This window comes from Mirounga angustirostris, unplaced genomic scaffold (assembly GCF_029215605.1).
Source record: "Mirounga angustirostris isolate CCGP_5_RB_7025 unplaced genomic scaffold, mMirAng1.0.hap1 SCAF_2, whole genome shotgun sequence".
NCBI classification, from domain to species: domain Eukaryota; kingdom Metazoa; phylum Chordata; class Mammalia; order Carnivora; family Phocidae; genus Mirounga; species Mirounga angustirostris.
Window position 1 is genome coordinate 69,189,853 of NW_026991710.1, and position 16,234 is coordinate 69,206,086.

The 16,234-nt window shown below is 36.4% G+C and overlaps 1 protein-coding gene across 1 annotated transcript in view; it reads right to left on the minus strand.

The window, feature by feature from the left end:
- Positions 1–6,744, minus strand: part of MAPK10 (mitogen-activated protein kinase 10) — a 327,652-nt gene extending 320,908 nt beyond the window's left edge. The window contains exons 1-2 of the mRNA XM_064584738.1: positions 6,395–6,744; positions 1,411–1,525 (exon numbers count right to left, since the gene is read on the minus strand). The gene's annotated coding sequence lies outside the window, so the exon portion shown is untranslated. The remainder of the gene's footprint in view (positions 1–1,410; positions 1,526–6,394) is intronic.
- Positions 6,745–16,234: the final 9,490 nt, after the last annotated feature.

Genomic DNA, 16,234 nt, shown 5'->3' on the forward strand with positions numbered 1-16,234 from the left:
ATGGGGCAATATATGTTTTCTACATCACTGGAAGTGGCACATAACTCAAAATATTAAGTTCAGCCATATAAAGTTGCCCTTACTTTAGATCCATGATGGTTGATTATAGGCAACATGCTATTCTCTTTTATAAGAAACATGCATTTAATACATGTTGATTAAGCACAGCATAGTGATGACTATTATATCTACTTTCTCAAAATCACTGTAAGCAGACTATAATGAAAATCATGATGTGAAATAAGTATAGGGTTAATTTCATCAGTCTTCTGTAGTTATAGTTTATGCATTAATTCACAAGACAGCCTACCTACCCAGCATTATATGAGTCACTAAGCAAATGAAAGAGATATATTGATCACTATTCAAAACAGCTTCTTTTGGAGTCTTACAAGCACCACTGTCATGCGCTATTTCTCAAAGAAGTTATTTGACAGATTATAACTGGTTCATCTCTTCTGGAGTCTATAGATTATTGACTTTGGTGACTATAAAGCATCAAGTATTTGATTAAAAAATACTATGCCTGTGTGTGCTGATATTTTTATAAAATAATAAGTTTTCAAAATTATTCCAACTAGCAGAGAAACTGGATCTACTTTTTTTTTTTTAAAGATTTTATTTATTTATTTGAGACAGAGAGAATGAGAGAGACAGCACATGAGAGGGGGGAGGGTCAGAGGGAGAAGCAGACTCCCTGCCGAGCAGGGAGCCCGATGCGGGACTCGATCCCGGGACTCCAGGATCATGACCTGAGCCGAAGGCAGTCGCTTAACCAACTGAGCCACCCAGGCGCCCAAACTGGATCTACTTTTAATATTGCTGTATTAGGCAAAAGGATTTGTAGGGTAAATGTCTATGGATTGAGTTTTATAAAACTGTGCTATGATTTCTCTCCCCTATTTCCAAGGTTCTAAATGTTATGTTAATATATATATTATATACATTCTTTATATACTCCTATATATTTACATAGGAGTGTTCTTGTATATGTATTCCTGAAAGGTACTGAGCATTATAATTTAGCTCAGAACCAATTCTTCTACCAGAGGGGATGAATTGATAAAATGTGGAATTATGTTGTAAATAATAAAAGCCACTGAAAAACACTGTTACCAACTGTTACTCAGGCACATGAAATTGTTCATTACAGCTCTCTGACCAGACTGGTATCATGCAGGGTGGTAGCACTGTGGTGTTTTACAATGCACCCATGCACCTCAAGACTTCATGCTGCTCTATGTGGCACCATCAGTTAAACATTCTGTCCTGTTGATTTTCACTTCTTTAGTTGAAATTATTTGGAGCAGTATCTCTTCAGATCCATACACTAAATCCCATGCAATATTTAAAGCGGTTATGGAGATCACATGTTTTCTGCTAAGGAACATTTATAAATTTGTGACTCACCACTGCTTGTATGGTTTCTCATCTATAGGAAATGGTTCTAATTCAACAGCTTCTTGCATGAGTTGCCATAACGAAGATCTGAGATGGTCCTGCCGTTGGTGTTCCTCACGCTGGCCTAAAATCAAAGCAAAAACACAGAATGAATTTGATTTTAACACTTACATGGGAATTTCATCTGCATTTAGGAAACCAAAAGACTGACAAAGACAATTGAAAATGAATGATGGGACACAAGATGAGGGAATAAAACATCCAAAGTTAGTTCACTCTGTTCAAATGTATTGCAAGCACAAGAACTTTGATGTTAGCAACACCAGAGTAGCTGGATATTTTAAAATCTGAACATAAGCCCAATTAATAATTATTACTTTAGTTGGCATGGTATTTGACTTTGTGATATGGATTTGGTTTTGAGATACAAGGCACCCTACTCAGCTTCAACTGGGATAGCTTCACTGTTGCATGTTTACATAGTCTGCTTTTCAGGTAAGATTTCATTGGAATGATGGGTAACATACTTACCAATAAAAGGAGGAGGAGAAGTTCAAAAACCTCTGAAGTATGTGAAATAGAATAAAACTAAACTGAAGTTGGTCTGAAGCTGGAAACAGACCTGTATGTATGCTTTCCCATAATCGGATCTAGTTACAAAAATAGGTTTGTAACTTCAATCTGTTACTGTTCCTTTTTGAGATTATACTGGACCAGATTCTCCAAGATTTGCCAGTTTTCAATGCTCTACCCATTACTGAACCGTAAGTTTTTATTTCTAGAACTTTGGAAGGCATGCTCACCATACTGAAAGTAAGCTTCCTCTCTGCTCCAATTAAGAGTCCCCTTCCTGGCCGGGTGCTTACAACTTTCTACTAGGAATTCTTTTCCCACCACACCCTCCTGCTGCCCAGACATCCCAATGTGGCCTCCAGTGTCACATGTATTTCCTTCTCTTCTGAATTCCTGTCATATTTCTTGTCAAATTACTAATAGAGCCCTTGATTATACACCATCTTTATTTAACCTCATCTCCCCAAATGGCCCCAAGCTCTTCCTTCCATTGCACTTAGCAGAGAACTCTGTACACAGGAGCCATTCACCCAAGGAATATTTATTGTGTCCCCACAATGGGCCAAATAGACAGTCAGTACCTGAGAGATTATACTATCATAGAGAACACAGGAAACAGGAATAGGCCATTACTGTATTGTGTGATAAGTGCTATGATGGCGGAAGTACAGACACTGAATAAACCTTGCCAAATAAATGGGCCTAAGAGCTTTCACTTCACGATCAAAGCTTTCAGATCCTCTTTCCAGTGTATGAGAAGAGGAAAATTACTTGAAGAAACTCATTTTCAGGAAGCACATGGAGCACGCAGGCAGGTTAACATCCAAAATCCAGGAGGCAGTTCTACTTCTAGGAAGAGAAGTCACTAAGATGAATTTCTAGTACTTTTTTAAGTCACTGCTGGGAGGTAGCATTCTTTTTCCTGCTTTCTACAACACACACACACACACACACACACACACACACACAATGTAACAAAAATCCTGTTTATTACCGAACAGGCTACTCTGCAAATGCCTGATGGCTCTGTAGGGGAACTTCACTTTACACCTGCACACCATATGGATTTCAGAGCAACTGTGGGTTTCACATCTCAGAGATAAGAGCAGTGAGATAGGCTATAGTGGCTTATTATGGATCCAAAACATCAGTTCAACTAGAAAACTTCTTTACCAAAAATAAGTATAAATCTGTAGTCCACTTCTCATACCAAAATGCTTCTTTTGATTTAAGGATTTTCAGTATCACCGAGTTCTCCATTTAGAGTTTCTACCAAGATCCACAACAAGAAATGGGGGGGAGGGAGTAGGATAGTAACTAAAACATACAGATTTTTCACTTTCCCCCTCTTTGCCTTGATTTTCTCATAAGGATAAAATGTACTCAAACTGAAAAATCTTCAGTCAAAACCTTAAAACTTTGCTATGAAAATATGTACAGATAGGTAAATTTCTAAAATTCAAGCTCCAATTCTCAATTACATTTTCTCTTTCAAAGAGAAATAATCAATATGCAGCATGATCTTTTATCTGAATCAGCAGCAGTGCCTCATCTCAGACTTATATAATGCAATAAATATATTTAATATACTAAAGAAATAAATGGATCTTGGTCTCCTTTACCAATAAGCATTCCCCCAGCAGTCTACAGGCCCAACTTTATCTAAGTCCATGGTCCTCAGAGGAAGGTGTGAGAGATGCATGTGTGGTGGGGAGGAAATACTCAGCCTGCAGCAAATACAGCTTTGTACTCCTTTCAGTCATTACTAGACACTTTGTGCCTCTTTTTGCTCAAGTGTTGCAATGTCCAACCAAAAGCTTAAAGGAGACTGCGAGAGGAAATAGTAACCGCAATGGAGAACGACTTTTAAGTGTTAATTTGTTTATTTCTTCTTCTAATTGAAGGAAGACTCCCTTGCTTTGATGCCCATTATTCTCATAAGCAACTAAGCTATCATTGGATTTGCATACACCAATTCCATGCAAAGTCTTTTAGCTCCAAATGTGACCTGAGGCCAGAACTAGAGCAGGAAGGGAGAGCACCTGCCCCCATGTTTAACAAACAAGGAAGCCCCCAATTTGTCTTTATTTTTATCATCAGTATTAAAAGACTTTTTCACTAAGATTACATCCGAAGACATAGATTCATATACATAAAGCCACAATAAAACTTAAAAAAAAAAAACCTTTAAATATGGGATGCTTTATCTTTAAACATGGGAGGCTTTTTCACATTACTGAGGTTAGGCAGATCCCTTTTGCTTATGATATCCCTATAAGATACACTAACCAGGGAAATCCTATGAATTTTCCTGCAACTTAAAAATATACATTTATTTTATAGCATCCACAATCGAGTCTAGTTCATTCTAACCTTGAAAAACATTGACCACGTCCTATTAAACCATTAAATACTAATAGGTGCAGACGTACCAGACAATGACAGCAAAACACACTCGGTCCCTCTGGGATCTGTTCACAAACATCCCCTTCCAGCATGACAAACACACTCCTCCCAACAGCAGATGCTGTTCTGGGGCAAGCAAGCAGGAAGCTGGAGGCAGCTGATTTTTCCACTCTACATATGATTTCTTACTGCCTCATCATCAAGAATTTTTTTTTTTTTTACCAGAACTGCAAAGATTCTGTAACACCAGGAGCCCATCAAATTAAAGCTACTCTACAACAGGAGGGAGTGATGTGCAGATGAGGAAGCACGAAGACTCTTTCATATCTAAGGTCATACCACCTTTGTCATCTGATTTGCTAGTTCCGTTATGGGGAAGAGAAAATCCAGTTTGCTCTGTGTAATAAAATAAGCTAGCCCAGTACTTTATGTCAATTAAGAGTGAGATGGAGGCAGGAAAGGGGATTCGTGCCAGAGGCAGCAAAACTGCTCTATCCAAGCTGTCTGGCCCCTAAAATCCAACGGTTCCAAAGTAGAGTCAGAAGCTTGTGAGCTCATTCATGAGCATCACTATCTGTATTGACAACATGTAGGCTCACCTAAGGTAGAACGTGTACAGAAGCCTCTCTGAGAGAGGTGGTCATTCCTGCAACCATTTTTGATACGTTGATCAGCATTCTGTGAGATCTTCCGAGGTCTGACAGCTAGCAGACAAGGGACAGAGGGAGAAATTGGAACTTGGGCTAGCAACGCTAAGTGCACTTATTTTTCTTCCATCTGAACTGTGGCCTGTCCCATGACTTAGCCTGCCACTTTCTGGTTTATTCATAAAAGTTACCGTGAACACCCCAGCAGCACACAGGGCTGCTGTACAGTCCCTGTCAGGCTCTGCAGCAAAGACAGCCCATGTAAACAACCCTGTAATTCCTTCAGAGCCTCCTGCCATGGGATAAGCCATTCTTTTTCTGCAGCTAAATGGCAGTACCTGGGAAGTTGTATGTTAGAAGGTAAAAGCAGAGACAGCCTCTAGATTGAAAGGTAGAGGGGAAAAAATACATATATAATTTTTTCTTGAAATATCTCTAACCTTGATGTACTTGAACATTTTCCAATAAATCACATTTATTTTGCTGCAGGCACAAAGACATAAATTCTGATAAGTATATTGCCGTGCTCATTTCTGATATTTTTTTTCCCCAAAAGAGCTCTGACATTTCTAGGGGACACAGTATCCCAGCACAGAATATGGGAACCCTGCCATTAACAAAAAATGCTGCCTGCTATGACTAGGAGATCACTTTCTTAAAGGGACCCCTTACCTATGCGACTGCAGTGCCAATGTTTCCTCTCATCTCTAACCTGACCCCTGTCCTGTGGTCCTCTCCCCGGCCTGAATTTAGCCTAGAATGTCTCTGCAAGAGTCATGTCATTAGTTTTGCAACTAAAATATATAAATACCATTCCCTACCAAAAATAAATATGTTCCAAAATATTTATCTAAATTACACCTCTCAGGAAGTAAACATAAACGCACACGTAAAGACACGATTTTTTAATGTTTTATGGAACCCAGAGCATTTCTTAGATATAAGACTGAGGTCAGCACTTCTAACAAGCACAGCTGTTAACTGTCTCTCTGCCTCTTTCTCTTTCTCTCTCTCCACTCCCCCTTCCCTCCCTCTCTCCCCCGCTGTTTTTCTCTTCCCTTCTGTAGCTCTGCATTGGTCTAAAAACCCCTGGTCACAATAAGAAATCTCCCTCCCACCCTCTGCCAACCCTCACTCCAAACAGGAAGGTTTCCAAACGCCCAAGTCTGGGGCGAGATGCTCCACACAGAAGGAAAGGCTGGTGGCTTCTTGCCTCCGGGGTACTTCACTTCATGAACCTGCTTCCCATCCCATCTCTCCCACTTTTCCCATGCTCACTCTCCCATCCCATCAGGAGCAATCAATAGGCATCACCCCCACCCTCCAAAAAACAGGTTAGAACCCAGAAGGAGCAAAGAGCCACCTACCATTCCGTGCTTGAGAACTACGATCCTGATCCAGCAGTGTTTGCCCCAGAAATCCTCCCTATTTGTTTTTCATTAACACATTCCAAATTGTAATAAGGAATAGATTCTTTGGGAAATTGTTTAAAATTAATGATAGACAGGTGATTTCCACAAAAACCCAATCTTAAAGTCACTCAAGCCCCTAGGAATTGAGGGGTGAGGAGAAAAAAGGAAAATTGTAAAAATGAAAAAAGAAAAGAAAAAGGTAAGCATGTAACAAGCACCACCCACCCCCATAAAAATAAAAAAAGAAGGGGAGGTTTTTTTAAAAAAAAAGAAGAAGAGTGGCTTGCTGAATCACCCTCTTTCACTGCCTGGAAACCATTGTGCAGCGTGATGCTGCCTGTACCATTGTGGAACCTACCAGAGGAGACCAACAGAGGGCTTGGGGAATGGGGTTGCTATGGCAACCGAAAGGAGCGCACATGACGTCAAAGCCCAGAGTGGTCTAGGGAGGGGTGAGAGGGGGAAAGGGAAAGAGGAAAAAGTCTATGTGCGGCTACAGCTACTGTGTTTTCTGGCGAAATGAGGACCAGGCAAAATGGAAAGGAATGGGGTTCGTTGGCCGCCACCCTCAGGAACTACATCAGCAGCCCGTCGGCACAACCCGGAGGAACAAGCCGCTCCATGCAGCCCGGGCTGTGTGCACAGCAGAGCTGAGGAACAAACGTCCGCAGACCAAAACACCATGAGAAATACAGTCAATCGCTGCTTTTCAACTAGCTCCGCTTTTTGCAAACAGCACAAAGTGAGACTTGTAGTCTAAATGTCAAAACAAACAGGGATGGTAATAACCTCAGCAGAGAAGTGAGCATCTGAGCCCCAGCTGGACCCCAGAGGTCATTTGCACAGCACTGTTCCTCCGCTCTGGTTCCTTGGTTTTTATAAAAATCATAAATAAATACCCACTACACCAAACTCAACAAACTGATTCTTCGACTGCAATTAGAATGTGGGAAAAAAATACTGTTAATCTGAGTTAACAAACCAGGGGCTCTTTTTTATTATTATTATTGCAGATTATTCTCTGGAAAACCGATACAAACTGTATTATTACTATTGGGGGTAAATATCTCTATTTCATGTAAGTAAATTGCCCTGCTTTTGCCTGTTAGAGTATATTTTTAAGTCTCCATACAGTTTTAGCATCTACAAATAATACTTTTTTTCGGATGAGGGCAATTAACCACTTCCACTATTTTAAAAAATTACCAAATTCTTTTAACCTTTTTAAAATATTTTCTTTACATAAGGAAAATTTTCAATTCACATTTGACCCAACCAGCCTCAGCCCTTGGACTTCTCAAGTTACATTATCTAACCAAATTCCTTTTTTCTTAAAGAACTTTGTGGTGGGTTTCTGTCCATTGAAACCAAGTAATGCTGAGTTTTATACCATTGTGCATTGTTTTAGAACTAGCATATTTACATGAATAAGGAGCTTCTTCCAGAAGATAACAGAAAACAAAAAAGATATAATATGCAACAGATATAAACCAAGCAGTGATCATAGACACTAAAACATCATAAAACTGTTTGGGACTACATTAGGTTTTGTTTTCATTGTTGTTGGTGCTCTTATTTTATTCAGGAGGGAATCTAGAACAAAAGTCTTACATGAGTTTTTCTGTCTTTTTAGTCTATTGGCCAAGACAAGGTTTTGGATGTTGCTTTATTCTAATTTCAAGTTCAACAGGAATCAGTTGATTACTGTTAGTCTTGGCAATGGTTCTATCTACAAGAAAACTATGTCTCAAGCAAAAATATGTATTGATTAGCCAAACAACTTTATAGTACAATATAATTAGCATTCAGGCTTTAAGTTATTATATTCTAAGCTTTGATAGTAAAAGTCAATTTTTAATAACTGGATATCAACAAAGAAAAAAAGAACACAACTCTTACCTCACATTGTAAGCACAAAAATTAGAGATTATACACTGAAACATAAAAGCTAAAATCTATAAAGCTATTAGAATAAAATACATCTTTTAGAAGGAAAATAACTTTCTGATCTTGGAGTAGGCAAAGATTTCTTAGGACACAGAAAGCAACATAATAGAAAAAAAATAGACTTGATCAAAATTAAAAGCTTCCACTTATCCAAGTCACCATTAAGAAAATGAAAGAGACGAGCCACAGACTAGAAGAAAATAGTCTTGATAAACATCTGAAAATACTCTTGATACTATTATATGATACTCACAAATTCAAATACAAATTCTAGATTATATAAAAATATCCTACAACTCAATGATAAAAACAAACAATTGTGTTTAATGGTCAGTCTTGAGCAGTCACTTGACAAGGGAGATTTATAAATGGTCGATAAGTACATTAAAAAGTGTTCAGTGTTATTAGTCATCAGAGAAATGCAAATTAAAACTGCAATCAATGCCATCTTACACCCATAAAAATGGCTAAAATTAAAAAAGACTAACAACACTAAATATTGGCTAAGATATAGAGAAACCAGAACTCTCCTTCATTAATGGTGTGAGTATAAAATGGTAAAACTACTTTGGGAAATGGCGACAAGCCATTTTTTTAATGATAAACATATACCTACAGTATGACTCAACAATTCTATTCATAGTTACCCAAGAGAATAGAAACATATTTCCATTAAAAAAAAAAAGCCTGTACATAAATGTGTATGCCAGCTTTATTTGTAATTGGTAAAAATTAGAAACAACTCAAAGTATATCAACAGGAGAATGAACAAGCAAATTATGATATACTCATAAAATGGTATACTATTCAGCAATAAAAAAGAATGTCAACTACGAATAGGTTAAAACCAACCATTGTCTTCCATTAGGTATCAATTCTTGATGGCACAGTTTACCAAGAATAATAGATACCAACATTGCTTATGGATTTGGAGGTGGATTTTACTATTTCGAGCTTTAATTCTCAACCTACTCATTTCAGTAATATTTAGATGATCAAAATGGTCTAGTCTATACACTATAGAAAAATTAATTTCCTCAAATTAGGTCATTTAATACAAGTTGGCTTTTAAAAAATCAACACTAAATAGATCCCATTCCTGATTGGATAAAACAAAAACTATTTACTTAAAGCCCTCAAAAGATAATCCTAATGTAAATCTCTACTGCAATTTCTCAATCCAACACAGTATGTTTTAGAGCCTCCCTTCCCTCCCAGAACACAATTTTAATCAAAAGAGAGAAAGAAAAAGAGCAGATACCTACTGACATCATTGTATTTGGCAGGCACTCTACTTATGCATAGTTGTACCCACCACATGAACTCCCACAAAAGTATCTCCTCCCTTTCATTGGTTATTTACCATACTATATGTTGCATTACTCTAATTTTATGACTATGTAGTATCCTACCTCAAGCTTGACTGTAACTTAATCTTTCTTAGTATTCATTGTCTTCCCTGAAAGTTCCCTTTTCCAGGAGTCTGTCATATCTTCTTACACTTGGTAGGTGATCAGTAAGGCTATATAATTTTTTTATCAGGTATCAAACTTTTTATCTCAAATATTATTATGGAGAGTTAAGTTTTGAGATATCCAATATTAAAGCAGGTAACTTCTGTTACAAATTTAATATTTAAACATTAACTGTTTTAAACTCTTTTCAAAGGGTATTCAAATGAAACTATTTAATCTAGAAGTCTGACCTGTATTCTATCAGTACTATCAATCATAAAGGTTTTTGAAAGAAAAGTTTTAAGTGAATAAATAAATGTGAGTTCTTTATTTTCAAAAGCACAGAGTTGTATTTAGTATTTCTTATATACAACTTTATTTATTTAATAGTTTGTTTGTAGACTGCAGTAGGACTGAAGACTTGAAGGAATATTTCTTGTTCTCTAAACAGGGAGCTCTCCTTTCACTTATAAATGAAAACTTTGTGATATTACATTTTCAAAACGAAGTACTGAAACATGCACTAACATCGATGAATCTCAAAAACATGCTAAGTGGAAAAAAATGAGACAAAAGAGAGCATTTACTTTATAAATCCATTTATATAAAGTTCTAGAACAAACAAAATTGTTCTATGGTGATGGAAATCAGACTGCCTGCAGGAGCCACAAGGCTGACGATTGTGATGAGCGCAAAAGGGAAATTTTTGTAGTGATGAAATGTTCTGCATCTTGATAGAGGTGTAAGTTACTACATAGGTGTAAGCATTTGTCAGAACTCCTCAAAGTGTAATTCCTAAGATTAGTGCATTTCACTCTATGTAAATTGAGCCACTGTTTAAAAATAATAATAAGCCAATTCCCAAGAAGAAGAAAATTGCTATGAGCAATAAATTAGAATTCCTCCTAAACCTGCAAATCTGAAAAATTGCTATGAGCAATAAATTAGAATTCCTCCTAAACCTGCAAATCTGATCCCATACCTTGAATCTTGATTTTGCAGACCCAAGCAAACCCAGCAAAAGGAAAAGCCACAATCAGCGTCAATAGGACCTTAAGAGATCTAGCAAACCCTCCAAAGTGAAGCAGATAATTGAGGTTTACCTAACAAACAAGCAGTAAGAATTCAGACATTAAAAAACAGATTTTTCAGAAAAGCCTGGCACAAAGCAGATCCTTAGGTTCTGCTGTAGGAACTATCATTCAGTGTCAGGACTCAAGACTCTGGAGGAAATGAAGGTACTGATGAACTGGCTTTCCAAACAGTAAATGGGAAGGGACTCTGGAATCAGGGAACACAAAGGAATCAAGCCAGTGAAATTGGAGTAACAATTCCATTTCTGAATCCAAGTCCAAGTGCATTCATGGGGGCTTAGCAGTAAAACCAACTACTACACTAAGATCTCTTATCAAAATTGGTCCTAGAGTAGGGTTACCAACTCATCCACATTTGCCAGAAAATTCCCAGGTATTAGCAAGTCCCACATACCAGGAAACCCCTTGGTCCCAGGCAAACCAGGAAGGTTGATCATCCTATCCCAAAGTCTAAAATGGACTTGAACCCTCAGATGAGGATTAAAGGTCCCAGCTTCAAAAGTTACAAAAGGAAGAAGTCAAGAATTAGTTATAACAGTGGTGTTGCTAAAGAGGAGTGTCACCTAGCTACACTTTCAACAATTAGATTATTATGCCATGAATTAAGATGGTGGCAAGAGGATGCAAATGGTTTGGTAAACACAAGCAAAATTATGAAAGATAAATCAGTAGAACTGGGTGAGTGAATAAATATGTGGGGAATGCAGAAGGTCAGTGTTGATTCAGATATCTCTGTCAAGATATATAATAATGTCTTCTCTCGGAGAGTCAGTCATGTATTTTTCATGATGCTTCCACTTGGGGAACACTAGTCCTTTGCAAAACTATTTCATAATTTGAAAGTTTCAGAGATGCTGCATTCAATATCTCCCTTTTGGAAAATTGTATTTCGTTTTACTAAATTAAAAGCCCTGAGAAAACTGGAAGTTTAAAAAAAACTAAATTTCTCAAAATTAAATCAAAATTTATATCTTAAAATAAATTCTCAAATGAAGTTTATAATTAATATCTTTTATTATTCTGTTTGGATGGGAAACACAAGGCCAACAGCTTACCATGGCCATGATGGTGAACTCAAAAAATGGTTCTTCATATGATCCAGCAATTCCACTTCTGGGTATTTATCTGAAGAAAGCAAAGACACTAACTTGAAAAGATATCTGTACCCCCATGTTCACTGCAGCATTGTTTACAACAGCCAAGATATGGAAACAACCTGTGTCCATCAGTGGATGAATGGATTGTGGCATATATAATTCAACCATAAAACAGAATGAAATCTTGCCATTTGCAACAACATGGATGGGCCTTGAGGTCATTATGCTAAGTGAAATAAGTCAAAGAAAGATAAATAACATATGATCTCACTTATATGTGGAATAAAAAAAAAAAAAAGCCAAACTCATAGATACAGAGAACAGATTGGTGGTTGCCAGAGGTAGTGTGGGGAGTGGGTGAAATGGGTGAAGAGAGGCAAAAGGGCTAAACTTCCAGTTATAAAATAAACGTCATGGTGATGTAACATACAGCATGCCGACTATAATTGCATTGCATATTTGAGAGTTGCTGAGAGAGTAGATCTTAAAAGTTCTTGTCAAAAGAAAAAAAATTCTGTAACTATATATGGTGATAAGTGTCGGCTGGAGTTATTGTGGTGATTATTTTGTAATATATACTAATCATTTTATTGTACATCTGAAATGAATGTAACGCATGTCAGTTACACCTCAATAAAAAATAAAAAAATAGTAATGGTTTCTAATGAGAGTAAACTGTGATCAATGTCATAGAAGGAGAAAGTATCATTTTTCTTTTTAATTAATAGACTTCATATTTCAGAGCAGTTTTTTCAGAGCATACTCTGAGGCAGGCCAAGAGAGAAAATACAAGCCCAAAAAACGGAAAAATTGAGCAGAAAAGTACAGAGAATTCCCACATACTCTGTTTCCCTCCCCACAAACAGTTTCCCCTATTATTAACAACCTGTATCAGTCTGGTAAGTTTGTTACAATTGATGAACCAAATAATGATATGTTATTATCCATTAAAGTCCATAGTTTATACTAGGGTTCACTCTTTGTATTGTACAGTTCTATGGGGTTTGACAAACATACAATGTCATGCTGCACTCACTTTTAATAATCTTTCTTAAAAGTCAATTTTACATTCAGAAAACAACTGCATTCACATCAAAAGAAAGTAGATAAGCTTGGTCTGCTGAAAGGTTTTCCTAGTGGATAGATCACAACTGTTAGAATTCAATGGCAGAAAATGTACTTTGAACCAACTTTTATTAAGTTTATAAAAGCATTCATTTTTTTTCACTAAGAACACCATAACTAGCCAAATTATGTCCCTTTGTGGTTAAACATACTTTGTAAATGCAGAATATCTGCTACAAAGAAAATAGTAGTTATACACAGCTTTTCAGTATCCTGGTAGACTTTTTTGAAAGTCTGGATTTAGTTTACAATAATAAAGGAGGGGTGGGGAATTCTAGTTATAAATAATACCAAAGAAGCTTCAGTTTCCTCAGGTAGCAACAGCTTAAAAAATCTAATTAAAGTACTTGTCTTTTGAACAACTATGCTAATAGAAAAATGCCTTTTCTTAGATTCCAGCAGAAGCTGGTTTGTGAGATAAAGAAACCGTTCTTCTTGCCAGACATCCTCAGGTTTATCCACACTTCAATCCATGCACAGCTATAGCAATTCCAATTTTCCTAATCCTTACTTTACTGCCATGCCTTAGAAACATGACCAAAGCATCAAGATACCATGGATTATATTTGAGTTTGGTCTAGAAATTCAACTTCTTACCACTTTGCAGCAATTCATATCTTCATTAAAAGGGTATTCTTTTTATTTTTTCAGCTTTATTGAAGTATACTTGACAAATAAAACGGTAAGACATGTAAGGTGTACAAAGTGATGATGTGGTATATACATGTACATTGTGAAAAAATCCCCTCATCAAGTTAATTATTGCGTCCATCACCTCACATATCATATTTACCTTTGGGGCGGTGGTAAGAACACTCAAGACCTACTCTCTTAGCAAGTTTTAACTGTACAATATAGTGTTATCAACTACAGTTAACATGTTACACATTAGATCCTCAGACCTCATCTTAGAACCGAAAGTGTGTACATATCCTTTTACCAATCTCGCCCTATTCTATCCCCCACCCCCATCCCCCAGCACCTGACAACCACTTTCCTAGTCTCTGTTTCTATGATTTCAACTTTTTTTTTAGGTTCCAATTCTAAATGATACCTTACAGTATTTGTTTTTCTCTGTCTGGCTTACCTCACTTAGCATAATACCCTAAGGTCCATCCATGTTTTCTGTCTCAATGGTAGGATTTCTAAAAGGGCTATTCTCACCTCTGATTCTGACTTGCTATCACAATGCTCAAAAGATGGTCACTGAGGCAGGCCAAGAGAGAAAATACAAGCCCAAACTTTCATAATAAAATTTAAAATAAAAGGTTAATAATATTTTTTAATGAATACAGATCCTCTACCACCATTAAACAAAATTTCCCAAAATTAGAGAACCTATTTTTAAACATGATAGGAGAAGATTTTTGCAATCATTCATTAGTTAATGAATCCTGGGTCTGTGCAAAAGAACAATAGTATAAGTAATAGTAACACATGGTTATAGTACCAGATGATCAAAAGAGTAGTAATCAGAGTTAATAATACATTACAGGATTTGGTATATTTGGTCTTCTATTTTTAAACAAAATAATCATCAGCATAAACTTGTATATATAGCTTATGCTTGCTGGATTTTCAAGTTATAACAAAAAAAAAAATTCTTAGAGTATCCTAGGCATGCCATTTAACCTTCATTGGAATGTTATATTCAAGAGGGCAACAGGGAAATAGGAATCCAACTTTCAAAATTGTCTACATTCATGAAGATAGAGCAGTGATGATAGTATAAATGTAATATGTATCTGGTATATGTATAGGATATTTTTTAAATTTTTAAACAATATATAAATACTTTTAAGTCTTATTTGGAATATGTATAGTTAGTGAAAAGGGTATTGGACTCACAAACAGACTTTGTTTAGATTGTAGCTATGCTGTTTCCTGTCTGTGTAACTTGAACAAATCACATGGCCTCTCCATTTCCCAATTTAGGCATTGACATAATAGATAGAATGATATTCACTTCACAGAATTTTTGCAAGAATCAAATTAAGTAATGTATATGACTGTGCCCGGCACATCCATTGGCATATGAGAGCCACTTAATAAATATTGACCATTCAACTGAATCTATCTGCAACAAGAAAGATATAACCCACACATAAATTTAAATTTCCTAATATAATTTTGAAAACTATGGACATTGTCCAGTGCCCCAGAAACATTCATCTTCTGTTGCTTGATGATGCTCTTAAAGTATATACACAAGAGGAGATGCAATTGATCATATGGTACTTGGCAGTATTGAAACAGTACTATGGAACTAATAATAAACTTGAAAGAATTTAAGCCTACCGGCCAATCTACACTTGAGAAACTATTCAAGACATCAGCAATTCTCACTGGAAATTTCCCAGAGAAAACTCAACTACTTGGTCAGCAGATATTCAGAGATATACTCTTTCATAAGAAATAGAGAATCAAATCAAGAAGACTAAGCAAAAAGTAGTACAGTTATTGGAGCTCTGTGATATTCTTATAATTTAATTAAAATCAATTCAACCAGCAAATCACTGAGTAGCATATAAGTACAAAGCAATGTGTTAGAGATTCAGAAAGGAAGTCCAAGAGATGGTACCTATTAAAAATAAGCCCATTATCTTACTGCAGAGTCAAGACTGACCCACTTAAGAAAAAAAAAAATCTATAAATAAGTCCCTAAATGTAGGCTAAAAACAATGAAGTCTCTAGTTTAGAGAGAGAAGTCCTCCACATGAGCATGCCTGCTGAAAACATGGGTCTCAAATCCTGTATCTGTTGAGAAGCAGCACTGTCCAATAAAAATGCAGATCTAAGTTTTGATTCCACAATGACTGACTAACTACCCAAGAGAAGTTGGGTAGATAGGAGCTCTCTCTACTATAGTTTCTTCATCTATAAAATGTTAGGTCTACATTACATGATAATGATAAGAAACGTAAAAGAGAGCCTTAAGATGATTCTTGAGCAATGAATACAATTTGGACAGTTGGAATTTAAGGAGAATAGACTTAAAAGTAAGGAAAAAATATATAATATTTGGATGAGAGTAAAGAGATAACATTCTAGTTGAAGGGAAAAGGAAAGTACTGGGAG